The 19,547-nt window shown below is 37.0% G+C and overlaps 1 long non-coding RNA gene across 1 annotated transcript in view; it reads right to left on the bottom strand.

The window, feature by feature from the left end:
* Positions 1–15,858, bottom strand: part of LOC149457125 (uncharacterized) — a 67,694-nt gene extending 51,836 nt beyond the window's left edge. Inside the window, exon 1 of the long non-coding RNA XR_016313744.1 lies at positions 15,619–15,858. This is a non-coding gene — a long non-coding RNA (uncharacterized LOC149457125). The remainder of the gene's footprint in view (positions 1–15,618) is intronic.
* Between the last annotated feature and the right edge of the window lie 3,689 nt (positions 15,859–19,547).

Raw genomic sequence — 19,547 nt, forward strand, 5'->3', positions numbered from 1 at the left:
TATATCAAATTTGGAAAGCTAGCTGTCTGAAGTGCTGCCTATTTTTTATTTAATGCGTATTATCCTGAGTCTTTCTTGAGAAAATCCAGTCTATAGTTCTAATACACATACGTATGTAAATTAACCCTTTATGTACTGATGTTGTGATTTGGGTGGACATTAGCCTATTTTTTGATTTACTAATATTGAGATGGGATCTACATTGTGCTGATATGGTCAGCTGCAGTGTAGTCTATACACTCGGTTCACATCTGTGTGGGTGGTGCCACTGCAGGACTGTCACATATACCTGCAGGCGCACCACCCATACAGAGGAATGCGGGACCCGCAGGCAGGTGCCATTAATTCTAATGGCACGCCGCCCGCCTGCACTGGAAATCGCAACCATACTGGGAACCTTGGTTCCTGTGTGGACTGCGATTTCCTAAGTAGTGCAGGAACTTCTTCTCTGCAAGTCCCAGGGCACGGGAGTCCATTCAAATGAATGGGCTCTTGCAGGAGCAGACTGACCATTTGGAAACTCAGGCACTGCCCGAGGGCCCGGGGTCAGTAGGGGGCCCCATGAGATACCCCTGGTACCTTTTTCATAGGCTTTTTTGAGTTTGGGCAAGGACACCAAGGCCCCATGATCCCCTATTGCCCGGGGGCCCCATGAGTTGTCAGTCTGCCCCTGGGCTCTCATGCCCATGCAAATTGCGGCCCACATGGCTATAAACAAAGGGGTTGATTTACTAAAACTGGAGAGTTCAAAATCTGGTGCAGTTCTGCATGGTAGCCAATCAGCTTTTAATTTCAGCTTGTTCAATTAAGCCAGTGTTTCTCAACTCCAGTCCTCATGGACCCCCAACAGGTCATGTTTTCAGGATTTCCCTCAGATGAAACAGCTGTAGTAATTACTAAGGCAGTGAAACTGATCAAATCACCTGTGCAAAATAATGGAAATCCTGAAAACATGACCTGTTGGGGGTCCATGAGGACTGGAGTTGAGAAACACTGAATTAAGCTTTGACAGTAAAAAAAAAACTTGAAGCTGATTGGTTTCTATGCAGAGCTGCACCAGATTTTGCACTCTCCAGATATAGTAGAGCTCCAAAGAGTTTCAAAATGAGATCTGGTTGCTCAGAAGTAGGTGCAATACATTTCTGTAGTGCAGTCACATTACAATGTGATCTATGTGCATGTGACATATTAAAGTAGCATTAAATCCAAAAGTAAACATTTATTATACTGCAGCTTACCAATGTGATGGCTGTATTCATTTTAATTTTTTGGTCTTTCTTTCCTTTATTTTCACATGGTGATCTGCCCAGTAGGTCTTTTGTTTTTCAACAGAACAAGCTGTCCTGCAGATGTAGCAGTTAGAGGGCTGAGACAAACCATTTAACGCTGACAGGGGTGCTTACAATGATCAGCTTTTATTCATTTATTTAAAACATTTGCCAAAAAGGAAAACAACTGCTGCTGTTGCTGTTTAAAAATTGTGAGCTGGACTTTGGCTTCAGTTTGTTTGTACATCTAAAGCTATACAATGGGCTATACATTGGTCATTTTTTTAATTCAATCAGCGGGTTCAACAAAAAAACTGTCCCAATTCCAACCTCCCCACTGTGTCATTGTAGTATGACAGTGGGAGACTCCGCCACCTTCAGAATACAGGGCTATTGCCTGTGACTGATTGAGTGAAAAATTACTGAGAGGGTGGTTGAACAGAAGTTGATCAATAGATTGACTTCTGCTCAACCACAGTGGCCACACTTGGATTGAAATTCAGACAGTCCCTGCTAAATCTGACAAATTTTGGTCCAATCATGGCCAGCTTTTAATCTGCTAGTGCACAGGTGTCAAACTGGCAGACCTCCAGCTGTTGCCTAACTACAAGTCCCATGAGGCATTGCAAGATTGACTTTAAAAGCATGACTCCCAAAGGCAAATGCATGATGGGACTTGTAGTTTTGCAATAGCTGGAGGGCCGCCAGTTTGACACCCCTGTGCTAGTGCATCTAACACTCCCCTCCTTCCACACTGACAATGCTGCTGTCCAAAGATGTTCCTGTGCACCTTCATCCAGAGTATAGGCACTCTAATAGAGGTGTTTTACTGGCAGGATCACCAGCTGCAAACACAGGGCCTGAAAAAAAGAAAACTAATGTGGCCACTTCCTCTAATGATTAGTAAGCTGCATTAGACTCATTGTTTGTTTTAGGGCCAGTTCACACCACAAAAATGCACTCCAGATGCATTCCAGATACGTTTTTGCTTACAGTTCCCACCACACTCTGTTCTGGTGCAGTTTTGATGCAGTTTGTTATGTTCCAGTACAGTTCTGTGCAGAAAAAATGCAGCATGTTCTACTTTTTTTCTGCACCAAAAGCTGACTGGAACTGACTGCACTAGTGTGATCCAGGGCCACCTGAATACATGAAATACACTGTGCATGCATTTTTGATGCAGAAAAAAAAAATGCACTGGACTGCATCTAGTGTGAACTAGCCCCTAGGGCCAGTTCACACCACAAAAATGCACTCCAGATGCATTCCGGATACGTTTTTGCTTGCAGTTCACACCACACTCCGTTCCGGAGCAGTTTTGATGCAGTTTGTTATGTTCCAGTATAGTTCTGTGCAGAAAAAATGCAGCATGTTCTATTTTTTTTTTTTGAACCAGAAACTAGCTGGAACTGACTGTACTAGTGTGAACTAGGGCCTTTGGAATACATGAAAAGCACTGTGCATGCATTTTTGATGCAGAAAAAAAATGCTCTGGACTGCATCTGGTGTGAACTAGCCCTTAGAGTTTAATACCTCTTTATTGATCTTTTTCTGATGCACCTATGTGGCCATTGCTATTTGCTGTGTCTACAGCCATTTCACATATGAATAGATGGCCAATTCTAATTTGGTGTCTACTATCTCTCCACTTTGTAGTAATACATTGCATGGGCTGAAAGCTGTCAGCAAAGCTGTAATCCTGGACACTGCAGACTCACAGTGACCATAATCACAATGAAATGACTATTGCGACAACAACCTTCATACTGATAGACGTAGCCTAATATGTATTAGGTTCAGGACTCGTGTAAAAAAGGTGATCTAATAGGGAGCAATATTTTCCCACACAGCTGTTTTTCCAAACCAAAAGTGAAATGATTGCGATTTGATGCAATATTTTGCCAAAATGGCTGCTAGCACAGTAAATGGTGACATACAGTAATATCCTGATGCCAGCACTGTTGACCTAGGGCATATTAATCAAAGTGGGAATTCAAAACATCAGTTTTATTTCCACCTGATTTCCTGTTCTCTGGGTGTTGCTTACAACTTGTAGGACCTGAATCGCTGCTGGCATTAGTCTAGAGTCAGCTCACCATATCAGACCTAGCCAAGTCTATTATTTCCTATGGGAGGTCTGTGCATGTTTCAGGAGTTTTATGCTGGCTTCTTTTATAGCTGGAAAACTGATAAACGCTGTTATTAACAAATTATTAACACTGGGAAACAGCACTGTGCTTCTCCACTCCTAAGGATCTGCACTACTGATCATGCATAGGGGTTGATTTACTAAAGGCAAATAAGCTATTCACTTTGCAAGGGAAGTTGCACTTTGCAAGTAAATTTTCCCCAGAGCTTAGTAAATGTGGTGAAATTAATCTTTGCAATGAATCCCCAATCAGGTGCAGGGAAAGAAAACTACATTTTTGCTTACACCTTAGTGATGGAAGTCAATAAGCTCTAATGATAATTCCCTTCCAAAAACTGATTATTTAGTTTTAGTCTTAGTTTTAGTATTTAGTTTTAGTCTATTTAGTATTTAAATCCAATAGGATTATGGTTGCCTACTTGAGAAGTGGAGTTAATTATACCTTTTGGTTTAAGGTTTAGTTGTGCAACTATATAATGGGCATTACTGCTGGTGGTATTATTATTATTATTATTGTTATTATTAATATTATTAATATTTAGCTAGTACTTTTGAATGTCAAAATTAATCTAATTCAATTTATTTACTAAGGAAGTTGAAAATCTTCACACAAAATATTATGTGAAAATTCACTTTAATTTCCCAGTCATATGCTCATGAAATAGGTAAACAAGAATTTGCTTTTAATGATTGGAAAAATAAATTAAATATTCACATAAATTATTGAGTGAAGATTCTCAGTTCCCTTTGTAAATCTGTCTCAATGGAGCAATAGGGCAATTTCATACATGAAGGTCACATGTACACAGTGTAAGAATTTTATTGATCATATAGGCAAAGTTTTTCCAACACAAAAGGATCAGTAAGATGCTTGCCTTTAGATACTTTTTTTTTTATGTGTAAAATTGTCCTTCTATATGCCCCTTTTTTTCAATACCACAATACACTGTTTGCATCTATGTATATGCCTACACATGTGTTCACACGTATTGTAAAATGCATGCCCTCAGACACAGATTTTTCAATTTTTGGTTACGAATCTAAACACAGAGCATGTTTGTGCATCTGTGTGAATGGCCTCATTGAAAACAATGCAATTGCATTCAGATATGTAAACAAAAAAAGGATTCATTATACATGCATTTTTATTTTATTTATAATTTGAACAAAATAAAAAATCTGTATCTGAGGACATACCTATACACATATGCCAGATGCAGGTATTGGAGGAGAAAAAAAAGGATAATTTTATGGAGTTATTCATTGATCAATATACAGCAACGTTTGTGCAAGAAAAAAAAGATATATAATAAGATCAGTAACATTTATCAGCCCATGTGAGAGTAGCCAAAGTTTTTGAAATACGCTTTTTTGCCATGCACGCACTTAAGTGAAACTTCAAGGATTGTGTTTGTTTTATATATTGTCTTATTTTAGTTGGCGATTGTATAAAATATAAAACAAGCCTTTGAGAATTGAGTTTAGCCTATGACTGTAAGCGCTAACGAGCAGGGCCTCTTGTACCAGATTGTATTGTAACTGTAATGTTTGCAATACAATCTGGTACTATTGGCGCTATATAAATCCTGTATAATAATAATAATAATATTTGCATTTTATCTATATTATTGTTATTATTAATATTATAAATTATAATGATGATATTATTATTATTACTATTATTATTATTATTATTATTATTATTAATAATATTAATAATAATAATAATATTGATGCTGGTGTTATTATTAGTATTATTATTTTATACAGTACATTTCATTGACATGTCGGTGCGTTAAAATGCTGAATCCCTACTGATAAACCAATACAGTGACATTAGAACATTGTTCCCCTTCTATATGGCCGGTTAGCCCAACACTATGATGTTCCTTGTTTTCCCCACCGGCATTCACATCCATGTCTGGGAGGGCAAATTACAAGTCAGAAATGGAATTTGAAATATCTATGGGCACAATTTTATCCCGATTGCTAAAACCAACAAACAGAATAATATCAGGGCTTGTTTTAAATATCAGCGTATCATAAACACTGCAGCATTACTGGCAATTAAGAGGCTGAAAATGAGAGGTTTATCTAAAGCTGCATTCCGATGTATCATTAACAAACATAGTAGAAAACCCTGGAGTATACACCGGAGGGAGACGCTGCATCCCACTAACACTCACCAGACCTGATGCGTACACACACGTATATATATATATATATATATATATATATATATATATATATATATACTCCAGGCATATATATATATATATACCTGGAGTATACACCTCCATATATATAACTTTACACATATACACACATACGGTCTGTTGCCTATTTCAAGGGGGGAAAAAAAGTCTGAGCCATAATCTAATGGAGAACGGTGCTGTCAAGTTGCAGTAAATATTGATCGATGATCTCTGGCAGTCTCCACTTACAACTAAGAAATTCTGGGATAAGGAGCCCATTTATCCGGCATGCCTGGAAGTCCAGAGAATTATCACTACAATAACATTATTACAAGATAGCAAAAATCTAGAAAATAAAACAAAATCTAACAATACAAAAAAATATGTAAACCCATCTATAGAAAAATACACACACACACACATTTCAGATATACTGTACGCATATTTCATACAATTATTTCCCCATGAAAGAGATGTTTAATATCCTTCTTCTAATGTCTTGTAGTCTATAGATGGACCTTGTTGATGTTGAATATGGTTGAAATGAATTGTGATAAGAACATAAAAGAAAGCAGGTATTTTCTTAAATTATACTAAACCATAGCTAGTACTACATATTGATTCCTGAACGATAGGAAGGATATTTGTATTTGATGTAGAAATGCAGCTGCTCGGCTGACTTGTAAAATGCGGCACTGCTAGAAAGGACTGAAAATGAATATTGTCCCCTGCCAGGGAATGCATAATGTTCTCTCTTCTGGGGTATTGTCACCTGTGTGAAAAATAGATCATGTCACCTGTGTGAAAAATCGATCATATCACCTGGGTGAAAAATCGATCATGTCACCTGTGTGAAAGGTGACAGTAATGTCACCTGTATAGAAGTGGGCATTGTCCCCTGTATGGAATGTTATAATATCCCTGTTTAGAATAAGTACTGTCCCTTGTGTAGAAATGTATGTTTTCCCTGTATATAAGTGATTATTTTCCCGTGTAGTGTATATTGTCCCTTTTGTGGTGTATATATTACCCTGTATGGAAGTGGGCATTGTCCCCTGTGTGGAAGTTTATAATTCCCCTTATAAAGTAATGATAATTGTCCACTGTGTGGAAGTCTATATTTTCTCCTGTGAGGTGTATATATATTTCCCTGTGTGGTGTATATTGTCCCCTGTGAGGTGTATATATATTTCCCTGTATGGTGTATATTGTCCCCTGTGTGGTATATATATATTTCCATGTGTGGTGTATATTGTCCCCTGTGTGTTGTATATACCGTATATTTCCCTGTGTGGTGTATATTGTCCCCTTTGTGTTATATATATATTTCCCTGTGTGGTGTATATTGTTCCCTGTGGTGTATATTGTCCCTTGTATGGAAATGAGTACTGTCCCCTGTGTAGTGTCAAGGAAAGGGACTTTGTCCACTGTGTGAAATGCCCCCTCTATGGAATTGACTATTGCCCCGTGTGGTATAGGTGTATATTGTCCCCTGTATGGAAGAAGCTGGCCACCAAGCAGCAGCATTCACCATCAGTGTGATACTTTATTCACTGATCTAGTTAGTTCTGATCAGCACTAGTCCACAAATTATTTATGGGACATCATTACAATGACAGAACGATGCTATCTTTACCTGTCATACTTCTAGGGTCAGTGTCATTCGCAAAGGTCCTTCACAAATGAAGAGTCTACTATTACATTGCCCAAACTAATCTAAAATTACCTTTGATGCTGCTGTAATGTATACTACATACATTCTGCACAATTTACATTTCGTGTATGGGGCATGCTTCTTCATGCTCTCATTTCTTTTGGGTAATGGTTTATATGACAATAGTTTTACCTTAAAAACAGTGTTATATGTATAAAATATATAGAAGCCTATTATAACCTATGTGAATTCGAAGTTTATTTCTCCTTGGAATCTACCAAAATGAAGATCTTACTGTGTTTTTTCAATAATTTAAAGTGTGCAACTTGGCAACACTGCAAGCATCCGAATATGTACAGGGGGATAATTGCAACAGTAAACACAACATATATTTATATATCTGTGTGTGTGTCTGGATATGCTACTGCTACTATTACTACTACTACTTATACTACTACTACTACTACTACTACTAATAATAATAATAATAATAATAAAAAATATCATTGTTGCTATTATTAGTAGTAGTAGTAGTATAACATTATTATTCTTCTTATTATAAACATTAGTAGTAGTAGTCGTAGTATAACATTATTATTATTATTAGTAGTAGTGGTAGTAGTAGTAGGTAGTATAACATTATTATTATTATTATTATAATCATTTGTATTATTATAAACATTATTAGTAGTAGTAGTAGTATAACATTAGTAGTAGTAGTAGTGTTAGTAGTAGTAGTAGTGGTAGTATATACCACTATATAATATATAATATAATTATTATTATTACTACTAGTAGTATAACATTATTGTTATTATAATCATTTTTATTATTATTATTATTTTTATTATTATTATTATTATTAGTAGTAGTAGTATAACATAATTATTATAATCATTATTATTAGTAGTAGCATAACATTATTATTATTTTATTTATTTTAATAAAAAGAAAAATGTGATGAAGCAGGTACAAGTCCCTGTCTCCATGCCTTGCAAGCTGAGCATGTTGGGAATTTATAGTGTTAAAGTCACTTGTTTCTTGAGCTTTAGCATCAACTTGCAACTCTGCACTTTTACTATATTAAAATATAGCAGCTTGTAATTGAATCTATTAAAGCAATCACTAGGTCTAATTAGTTTACTTTTTTTCATTAAATAGAATCTAGTTTCAATAAATGGAAGAACCAAGCCTGCAGTGCCCTTTGTGTCAAAGTTCTCCTTTACTAAAATGTGCTAGTCTGACTTCGTGGTGTAATGCGGAAATCAGACAGACGGTGTCGCCAGAGCGCACTGTATACACTCTACAGCCCAGGAGCATTGCCTTTATATATAGTAAGCAGCTATTATAGGCTATAGATAGCTACACATTGCCCAGTTGGGGCACTCTTTGCAGAAATTATTGCGATGAGAATTATAAGCAATCGTGAATTCTTTTCTATATTTTTATTTCCACGTGTCTCTTTATCGTTAATCCCCCAGAGTGTTTATTATAATCGTGGCTGTGATTAAATCCCCTGGTGATCTTTTATCCGAATTAATATTAACTGCTAGTAAATTATTAGTGACTCAACAGCAGAACAGTGCACTTGTTCCCACTGATGATCCTATTACAAAAGTTAGGGGGAAAAAAGAAGCAGTTGTGGGGCAGGTTTTCTCCATTATTGCTAGAAATGAATCTTTATTAGAATGATCTGAGAATCCCTTGTCAGTGGTGTGCTGACACTGCCATAGGTGTCTGGTTCGGGTTTCACAGGGATCTCTAGAGAAGGACAGTCTATGTAGTCTTCGGGTTGCCTGGGGCAAGGAAGTGGCCAGCATTGTGGGGGGAGAAGGCCAGACACCATTTATTTCTGTGTGCGAGGTGTCTGCACCACTTCTTATCTTCAAATGAGACCTGTGATTACTGCACAGCCCTATATGTCACTCTACAGATGTCCTTCTGACCCCTAACTGGACACAAATGACAGTGGCCAAACGCAAGGTCATCATGATGTGGATAGCTGCTCTGCACCTTTATGATTTATTTCATAGTACAGCTTTATGGATGAGCACTAATCCCCTAATATATCATTAGCAATGATATTTAACTGGCCTAATGTAACTAGGATGCTCATTGCTTATTAGGGGTTAGTGCTTATTGCTTTTAACACCTGCTCTACAGAATGAGCCCCGTAGCATACAAAGCAGCCCATGGCCAGTACTAGTAGTCTGCTAGTTCTGTTCTAACAGACTGGTACCAACACTTCATAGTTCTAGGTAAAGCCAAGCATTAGTAGGCTGGCATTGGAAGCCTTAGCCCTCAAGCCCAGCAGGCACTATGTACCAGGGGAAGGCTGGCATAGGAAGACGTCCCCCTCAAGTCCAGCAGGCACTATGTACCAGGGGGAGGCTTGCATAGGAAGGCTTCCCCCCTTAAGCCCAGCAGGCACTATGTACCAGAAGGAGGCTGGCATAGGACAACTTCTCCCTCAATTCCAGCAGACACTATGTACCAGGGGGAGGCTGGCATAGGAAGGCTTCCCCCACAAGTCCAGCAAGCACTATGTACCAGGGGGAGGTTGACATAGGAAGGCTTCCCCCTCAAGCTCAGCAGACACTATGTACCTGAAGGAGGTTGGAATAGCAAGTCGTCCCGTCCCCCCACAAGTCCAGCAAGCACTATGTACCAGGGGGAGGTTGACATAGGAAGGCTTCCCCCACAAGCTCAGCAGACACTATGTACCTGAAGGAGGTTGGAATAGCAAGTCTTCCCCCCCCCAAGGCCAGCAAGCACTATGTACCAGGAGGAGGCTGGCATAGGAGGTTTCCTCCGCAAGCCCAACAGGCACAATGACACCCGAGGGGGCTGGCATAGCAAGGCTTCAGCAGCAAGTCCAGCAGGCACAATGTACCTTGTTTTTAAGGTTTTATGACAATGAATACATATACTAAATAATTTATAGATACATCGAATAACGGTAAATTATTTTACCGGTTTTTAGTAAGCAAAGCTTCAAATGTGACTCCATGTCCTAATTAATAATCTAAATTCTAGGAAATGTGTTCAATACATATAAAACCTGTATTTTTTTAAATGTATGCCTCTGCCATTTTTTTCTGCGATAACAGTTTCTTTGGATCACTAAAATTTGTTTGCTTGGGTTTGTATGAAAATAGGGGATCATTTTTCTATACACAATGCCCAATGCACAATGGACTTCACGTGAAATCCTCTCAGCATATATAAACCCCAGGGGCTATGTGATAGGTACCAATTCATTCCATATAACAACATGTAGTAATCAAGTGGCTGATTTACTAAAGAAGTAGAGGCTCTGCCTTAAATACGGTGAAATCGCGATTGCATCAATTATCCAATCGTATGCAAGACAAAATTCGTTTTTTCTTTGATTTCTCTTGCTCATGATGGAGTGTTTAAAGTCAACGTTGCTTCTCCTTTTTTAGTAAATCAACCGCATCACATATCTAAATATATCACTGTCTCCGTCATTTTTCTTTTTCTTTCTTTTCTTTTTCTTTCTTTCTTTCTTTCTTTCTTTCTTTCATTCATTTTCTTTCTTTCTTTCTTTTTCTTTCTTTCTTTCTTTCTTTCTTTCTTTCTTTCTTTCTTTCTTTCTTTCTTTCTTTCCTTCTCTCTTTCATTTTCTTTCTTTCTTTCTCTCTTTCTTTTTCTTTTTCCTCCTTTCTTTCTTTCTCTCTCTCTCTCTCTCTCTCTCTCTCTTTCTTTCTTTCTTTCTTTCTCTTTCTTTCTTTCTTTCTTTCTTTCTTTCCTTCTCTCTTTCATTTTCTTTCTTTCTTTCTCTCTTTCTTTTTCTTTTTCCTCCTTTCTTTCTTTCTCTCTCTCTCTCTCTCTCTCTCTCTCTCTCTCTCTTTCTTTCTTTCTTTCTTTCTTTCTCTTTCTTTCTTTCCCACTTACACTTTCTGAGAAATTCGTTTTGCTAATTGTGCTCAGTTGTTTTCAATTGTCTCTAGTTGTCGCCTATTTGTCGCTCTAAGAATACATTTGTATTACACTGGTACTGGGAAAGCTTGACTGCATACTAGGGTACCACTAAAGGTTGAAGCTGCAAAGTAGACCAAAGTGTAAATCCCCCTTTTGATCGTATAGAAGAATTATTTGATAGAATATCAGAGAATTTTTGCGGCTTTGACAAGCACAGCCATTGGACAACAGATGATGGATTGCATCATGGACTAATCTGACAATAGAAATATACGGACAGATATATGGCTAATATCACAGAAGCTGAATATGTACAATAATGGAGCTGTGTGTAAAGAAATACTGATGTACACGGTTCATCTACCTATGGCATCCAACGAGGTGAGCATAATTCGAATTTTGATTGGTTGTGCTTTAAATAATTGTACCGCATCTAGTTAAAAAAAAAAAGGTTATAGTGGATACATTACCCCTCTTTTAATTCTAAATGTGGGCTCTCACTGATGACATAAAAACATAATTCGAAATGTAAAATTTAATATAATCTGATATATAAATAATTTTAACATCTTTTATTGGGGTGATACGTTATTTTAGAGGAATACACTGGATTATGGATGATTGAAGATAATGATGTATTTTTATCCCTGTTCTGGTACACGCTGGGTAAGCTGCTGGTTGTTGGTGAAGTTTGTTCAGCGCTCCCATCCATATACTGTTTGGAGAACAGAGCCGCAGAATAATAGTCTCAGCAACAGCCATTGTCATCGTTTTATTATGTGCGAACAACATATAGATACAAGTGCTAAAATATATTCATTGCATCCTGTTGATAAAGTAAGGAGAATTATCCGTTCAGAAATGTAGATATGCTGTCGGATGATGAATCCGAAGACTAGTCTGAATTTCAGCCATTTGTCTGCATGTTAAAAAAAGTGAAGCCTGTACAGGACAGGATCCGACTGATAGGAATGCACACAATTCATCACACACGTGTTAAGATAGAGTCCCCATTCCCAACTTCATGGATGATACAAAATGATTTTAATTGAGTCAGAGGTCAGCCAGTGTCAGTCCTAAACGTTTAGCAAAAATAACAGTCCATTATGGCTATTACATGGAGCCAGGGTGACTGTTTTAAAATGTTTCATATTAAACGGTGTATCTTACTAATAACCTGTATTATGTAAGTGTGCAGAAAAGAGATTTTCTGCTATACGGACACATTCAACTGCCTTCCAGCTGGATAAACCGACCTCATCTCTGGTCAGCTCACTACAAAATCATTATTGTCTAGACATTGATGCTGGGGCTTGTAGTCCCCCCGCAGCCATAGGAAAAATGCCATAGAAATCTGCTTTATATTAAAAAAAAAAAAAAACAGAAACAAATACATAAATATATATATATATATATATATATATATATATATATATATATATATATACTTAAAAGTGAACTGAATTTTAAATAAAGATAATTACAAATACTATTGTAGATGTAAAGAAGACTCGCCGCTATAGGATTTGCTTTTTTATTTAAACCTTTGTTTTAGTGTTCCACATAATGAAATTAATGATTACAATTTAGCTGTAATATATTCACAATACAGTCAGTAGTCCATTACTACATTCATTATTTTTAATAGAGATGTAGGGAGAGAGAAGAGAGAGAAAAGGAGAGAACGCTATAATTTATTATCGAATATAATAGATATACATACTAATTGGTAAATGTATTAGAAGGCATACTGCAAAATATATTATTTATTCAGGGACAGAGAATAAAGAGAGGGAAAGAGAGAGAGAGAGAGAGAGAGAGAGAGAGGGAGAAAAAAACACTATAATTTATCATGGAATTTAATAGACATACATGCTAATTGGTAAATGTATTACAAGGCATATTATAAAATACTAATGTAATATATTCATAGTAAACCCAGTAGTCCACTACTAAATTAAAGATTTTAATATTAGTGAAAGAGAAGAGAAAACTGCAATTTATAATTGAATATAATAGCCAATGCTATTTGTAAATGTAATATAGGATATATTACAAAACATATTGTAATAAATTCGTAATAAACCCAGTAGTCTATTATTACATTAATAATTTTAATAGAGACGAGACCGACTAGGAGGAGAGGGGAGAGAGAGAATACACTATAATTTATAATCGAATATAATAGGTATTCATGCTAATTGGTAAATGTAATATATATATATATACATATATACACACATTATAATTTTTATAGTGCATCCGTTTTGTAATGTACTTTATTACAATTATCAATTCACATTCATAAGTTACAATCTTCTATTTCTCTCTCCCTCTCAATATATATATATATATATATATATATATATATATATATATATATATATATAAAAAGAGGGAGAGAGAAATAGAAGATTGTAACTTATGAATGAATGTGAGTTGATAACTGTAATAAAGTACATTACGAAACGGATGCACTATAAAAATTATATTGTGTGTATATATGTATATATATATTCCTATATACAGTATGTTCCATTGCTAAACGTTGCCTTGCACACAGATACATGGCTGCTCCATAGGACGGGCTATACAGTGGTACATGGTACATATATGCAGTGTATTTTGCACAGTACTAATGTATTATTTATGAACAGATACCGAGGACAGAGATGAAAAGTGAACAGACTGTCCCCAGCACACATGCATGGACAGGGCTGTCTGCAGGGGACACGGGCTGGCTGCCACCTCCACCCCACTGCCACTTGGGAGGTCTGTCCTCAGCACATCCACAGCTAACAGCTCCCCACAGGAGGCTTTCTGGAGCTCACAGGGTCATAATTATGCCTCTAATACAGGCTGCCATTTCATTTGACGCTAGGTTTAAAAACAAGTCGCCGAGTTCTTTGTGTGGGTTAGCTGCAGCAAGTAACACGTTTTTTAAATTAAGCTTCTCTGAGTGCAGCCTGAGAAGGCGATTTAAAAGTCATGTCGTTTATGGGAATCAAATGGCTGGAAAAGGCAGATCTTTATCCTGCAATGAGTGTTACGAGGAGGAGGATTCCCGTTATTAGGGGAATGAGATGGAGCAGATAAGCAGGGGGCTCACCTGAGCGGCGCTGAGACTCAACGCACCATGCAGCGATCCAGAGCGGCCATCTATTTACTGCACCGGCCGATCGCTGCCTCAATGTGCTGCTCTATTAAAGGCTTTACGTGGCTTCTTCTCAAAACACAAATCTGGTGTAAGAAGGAAATGTGCACTGATGACTTGTGTAAAGCTGCAGAACATCACGCCTCAGCTACAGACAGCTCTCTCTCTCCTTCTCATAGGTCAAAGTGTACACGTCTGGGTGCCTGGATGAATGCTTGTGGGTTTACCCAGCAGGATCCATGGAGGAACAATTCAAGGGCTCTCTCCTATTCCCACACAGGACCAGCTTGGCTTCCAGATAGATAGATAGATAGATAGATAGATAGATAGATAGATAGATATTATGATTGCTTTTAATGCTGTAACATAATTGTAATCTCAAAAGGCTGATATTTTCATTGGGTTCAGTTGATTGAGTGGCAATGTTGTGTTAGATTTTGAAATATATATATATATGTGTGTGTGTGTGTGTGTGTTTGTGTGTAAAATCTTTCTGTCTTTATTTCTCTCTCGATATATATATATATAATGTAAAGTCTATATTCCCCTATTTCTCTTTCTATACATATATATATACTTTATATATGTTTACATCCTTAAGTTTCTCTCTTTCTATATATGTACTCCACCTTTCTGTCTCTCCCCCCCCTCTCTCTCTCTCCCTCTCTCTCCCTATATATATATGTTTGTACATTAGTCTCTCTCTCGCTTGCTCTCTCTCTCAACCTCTTCCCTCCCTCTTTCTCTCTCTTTTTCTATCCCTCTCTCTATATACTCGATGCATTATGTGCAAAATCTCTCTCTCTCTTTATATATATATATATCTATATGTTTGTACATTAGTCTCTCTCTCGCTTCCTCTCTCTCTCTCTCTCGCTCTCTCTCTCTCTCACCCTCTTCCCTCCCTCTTTCTCTCTCTTTTTCTCTAGCTCTCTCTATATACTCTGTGTATTATGTGCAACGTCTCTCTCTCTCTCCCCCTCATCTCTCTCTCATCTCTCTCTCGTATATATATATACATATACTCTATATGTGTAAAGTCTTAAAATATCTCTCTCTAGAGAGAGAGAGAGATTGACTATATATTACACTAGGTAAAATAAAAATGAACGGTTATTGATATGACACATGACATGCGTTGACCGAAAAATAATACAAAATAAGTCAAATCCCATAGCAGCACTATTTCCTTTGCAGTCCCTGTCATCCAGATCCATGAATGGTATGAATAGTTCATAAAGCTGATCACTTACCAGCTGGCAGGTAGGTGTCCTGGAGAGAGGAGCTGTGACAATGGGCTGCACACACCGCACAGCCCAGATCCAGAACATCATCCACTTTCCCGAATGGGGCTTCCAGCCGGGGCTTTACTACATAAGAGTCAGGGCTCGGACAAAAAAAGACACTGGCTGACAGTGAGCTTCTATTTTCATTGTGTTGTAGTGATCTGGATCATCTAGAGAAGCTTTTTGAAGAGGTTTAGAAGGGAGGCAAAGACTTTTCTGCTGAGAAACTCAATCTCACATACAGTAGCTGTTCCATCTGGGATCTGTCACTCCTGACAGCACCACAGGGCACAGACAGAATCTTCAACACAACACTATGTACAGCTACAGCTAGCCTACCCTGTTTAATCGCACAGCCTGCTAAATCACACATACATAATACTTCCAGGAATAAAATATATACCCCTCTGGAGCTTAGGGCCAAGGACTGCTAAAGCACGGCCACTGCATCCAAATGGGAATGGGTTCACTTTGCAGACAGGTGAACATCACTCTGCCTAAATCATCACCAGTATACTTTTGCTGATTTGTTTTGCTGATTTTTGTGCTTGTTTTGACTTAGCATCTGCATTCTTTTTTGTTCTTATGCAGTTTATAAATTTGATGACAAACTTGTGTTTGGCAACCGAGACATTAATAATCTGGTTTGTCTGTGATCGAGGCTTCTCAGTCACTCAATAAATCCATAGACATTGCTAAGTACTCAGGATTAAAGTGTTCTGCACTGGGCTGGACTGGATCGAGTTCACTGGTATACGACTCCCCAGCGTTCGAGTGTTATCTTCTGTACAGGGTTGTCATACATTCACTGAGAGCGAGCTCTGCTATACTAGCCAACGGAGAGAGAGCAGGGATTATGGTATTATAAAGAGTAGGATGGAAATCCTGCATGTATGTGTGGGAAAAAACACTGTATGTTAGAAATGATTAGGAAAATAATGATGTTCATTGTTGCTGCTGTTGTTGTTATTATTATTGTTGTTTTGTTGTTGTTTGTTTTATGATTAGCAGTCATTAATTTATTTGCAACATCTTCAATGAGATACAGAATTGGGCTGATTTTCTAACACAGTTAGAAATCTTCATTAAATAAATCGTGGGAATATTCACATTAAACTATCCAATCATGTGAAAATCAAATTCCTGTTCACTTTTAATACCCAATCATGTGCAGATATATTAATCAGTAAACATGAATATACTCCCTTTCGATTGTAAATTCCATGAGTTTGGGCCTCCTATTCCTTCTGTATTAATCTGTATTATAACTACACTGTCCTCCTTTATGTTGTAAAGTGCTGTGCAAACTGTTGGCACTATATAATCCACAATAATAATAATTTACTATCTACATGATTGGATATTTGGCGTGATTATTCATATAATTTATTGTGTGAAGATCCTCAACTCCTTTAGCAAATTCTCATTCTTTTGTTTAAAAAGCCAGCAGTCTGCAAAGTAGACTACAATAACCTAGAGTCAGTCAAACATTGTCCTTCACATTATTTCAGTGGAAAAAAAATTTGATTTGTTCCTATTATGCAGGTTAGGCTACTTTATTGAATACTTTATGCATTTGTATTAGGGTAACCCTGAAAACATAAACACACTGATGAAACACTAGCAATGAGAATTATGACTAAAAAGCTTACAATCTAAAAGCTAAGGCAGGGGAAGAGGGGCAATTGTGTTGAAGGCAACAATGATGTGATCAAAGAAAATAAGCAATTATATTATTTTCTCTAATGTATTACTATTAATAATATTATTTAATTTTCATTGCCAAAGAGTAGACTGCAGTAACCTATAGTCACCAATCAGAATTTTGTCATTTACCATTCAGATTACAGTGAAAAAAATGATTGGTTCCTAAGCTACCTTAGATTGTAAGCCCCTTGAGGGTTAGGGACTGATGTGAGTGTGCAATATACATACATGTAACGAGCTGCATAAACTGACCTGAAGTAAATAATAAATAAATAATAAGCAGGTTAGGCTACTTTATTGAATACTTGATGCAGTTTTATTAGGGTAACCCTGAAAACATATTGATGAAACAAGTGAAATTAATATTAGGGTGGCAGCAGCAATTGTGTTGAAAGAAATAGTGATATGATCAATGAGGCTAGGTAATGAAATACTTTTCTCTAATGTATTACTGTTATTAAAATACATTTCAAATTATACATTTGATTGGCCAGTTTACATTTTTCTAGTACACCAGTTAGAAGATCATATTTGGAGGAAAACCCCTGAGGTTGCTAGAAGTATCATACAAGGCAATGGCATACACATTTCAGTACAACATTTCTTTATAATTAGGCCTCATAATGAAATTAAATGTTTAAAAGATCCTGTTTGGTGTCAGTATAAAATGTAAGGTTCACTGCTTATACAGGTATGCAATTAACCCCATCACAATGATAAGGATTATTAATATTACTACTACTCCTATTTCTACTACTTATAACATTATTATTGTATTTAAGGTTCTTGCAAGCAACCAGATTTTGATTGCATGTATTTGCATTTGTGTATTTCTTTTAAATCTCATTTTAAACTAACGTTTAAACTTACACTTCCCCTCCAAGACATTTACATTCATGCCTTACATCCATCTGGAATAGTGTTGCTCATAGAATTATCTTAAAGATTGCTGTGAAATAAACACACTTTGTTCCCATATGTTATGGTAATCCCCTTCCACTGCCCCACATACATTTCTAAAAGTATGGTCTCTGAGATCAACACAGGACTGACACAAATACTGGTTTATCAGGAGTGAACAATGTCTGCTGTCTAACTATGAATCCCAGCGTGCCTTGCTTAACTGAGGCTTGCAAAACATGCTGGATTATTTTAGCTAGGCTTACATCAAAATATATCCATTTATATGTCATCATTTTAGAATTTTCAGAATTAGAAAAAAAATAAGGAGGAGATTTACTAAAATCTCCTCCTTATCCAGGTTTTATTCAGGTTTTATTGTCAAAACGTAATTGAACAAGTTGAAGTCAAAAGCTGATTGGCTATCATGCACAGCTGCACTAGACTCTGAGTGCTCCAGCTTTAGTAAATCTCTATGCTTCTTCTAAATATAGTGGGTGGAGCTATGAATAGGAATTACATGGCTCCACCTGCTGTCTTTAAATGAGGAATAAATCACCTTCTTATATTGTAAAGCGCTGAGAAAACTGTGGGAGCTATATAAATCCTGTATAATAATAATAATAATAACGATGATGAGGGTGCTGCTCTCATGCAAATTACTTATAAACATGAAGCTTAAACTCCTTTTCTTGCATTTTGGAATGTGGCACCATTACATTTAGTGACCCGATCATATGCTCCCCACCAGTGTTCAAAACCACTGCTTGCATCATTTAAAAAAACTATCATATTCATCCACATATGTAATTGCTAACATTGAATATAATGATGCTTTTCATGCAGTGCACCATTGCACTATCATCATCCTTTACACATGAAACCCATTTCAGTGAGTGCTTTTTGGAACCTTTTGGCCACCTTGTAATTTAAATGACTATATTGTATTATCTTTCTCCATTTTTTTTTTTAATTAGCCTTTCTGGACAGTAAGATGGCTAAGCATGCAACACACATACTTTGACTGAGGCCTTCGGTTCAGTTCTCAAAGCACATTATATTCAGGGCTTTTTCTCTCAGGGTATAAGTGCAGGAACTCCCCCCTTCCAAATCACTTCTTGTCTCCGCCCCCTACCCATCTCCAAGCACAGTACCTTGGTTTGACCCCCTACCCACCTCCCAGTACAGATCTATATAGAGAATACAGAACCAATTATCATTTTGTGGTGCTAAGTAATTTGTATGGAAGGTTCTTAATGATAACAAAAAAGCAGTAAAATAGACTCCCA

This window comes from Staurois parvus, unplaced genomic scaffold (genome assembly GCF_062004578.1).
Source record: "Staurois parvus isolate SC_StPar_1 unplaced genomic scaffold, SC_StPar_1.0 ptg000334l, whole genome shotgun sequence".
Taxonomy (NCBI): Eukaryota; Metazoa; Chordata; class Amphibia; order Anura; family Ranidae; genus Staurois; species Staurois parvus.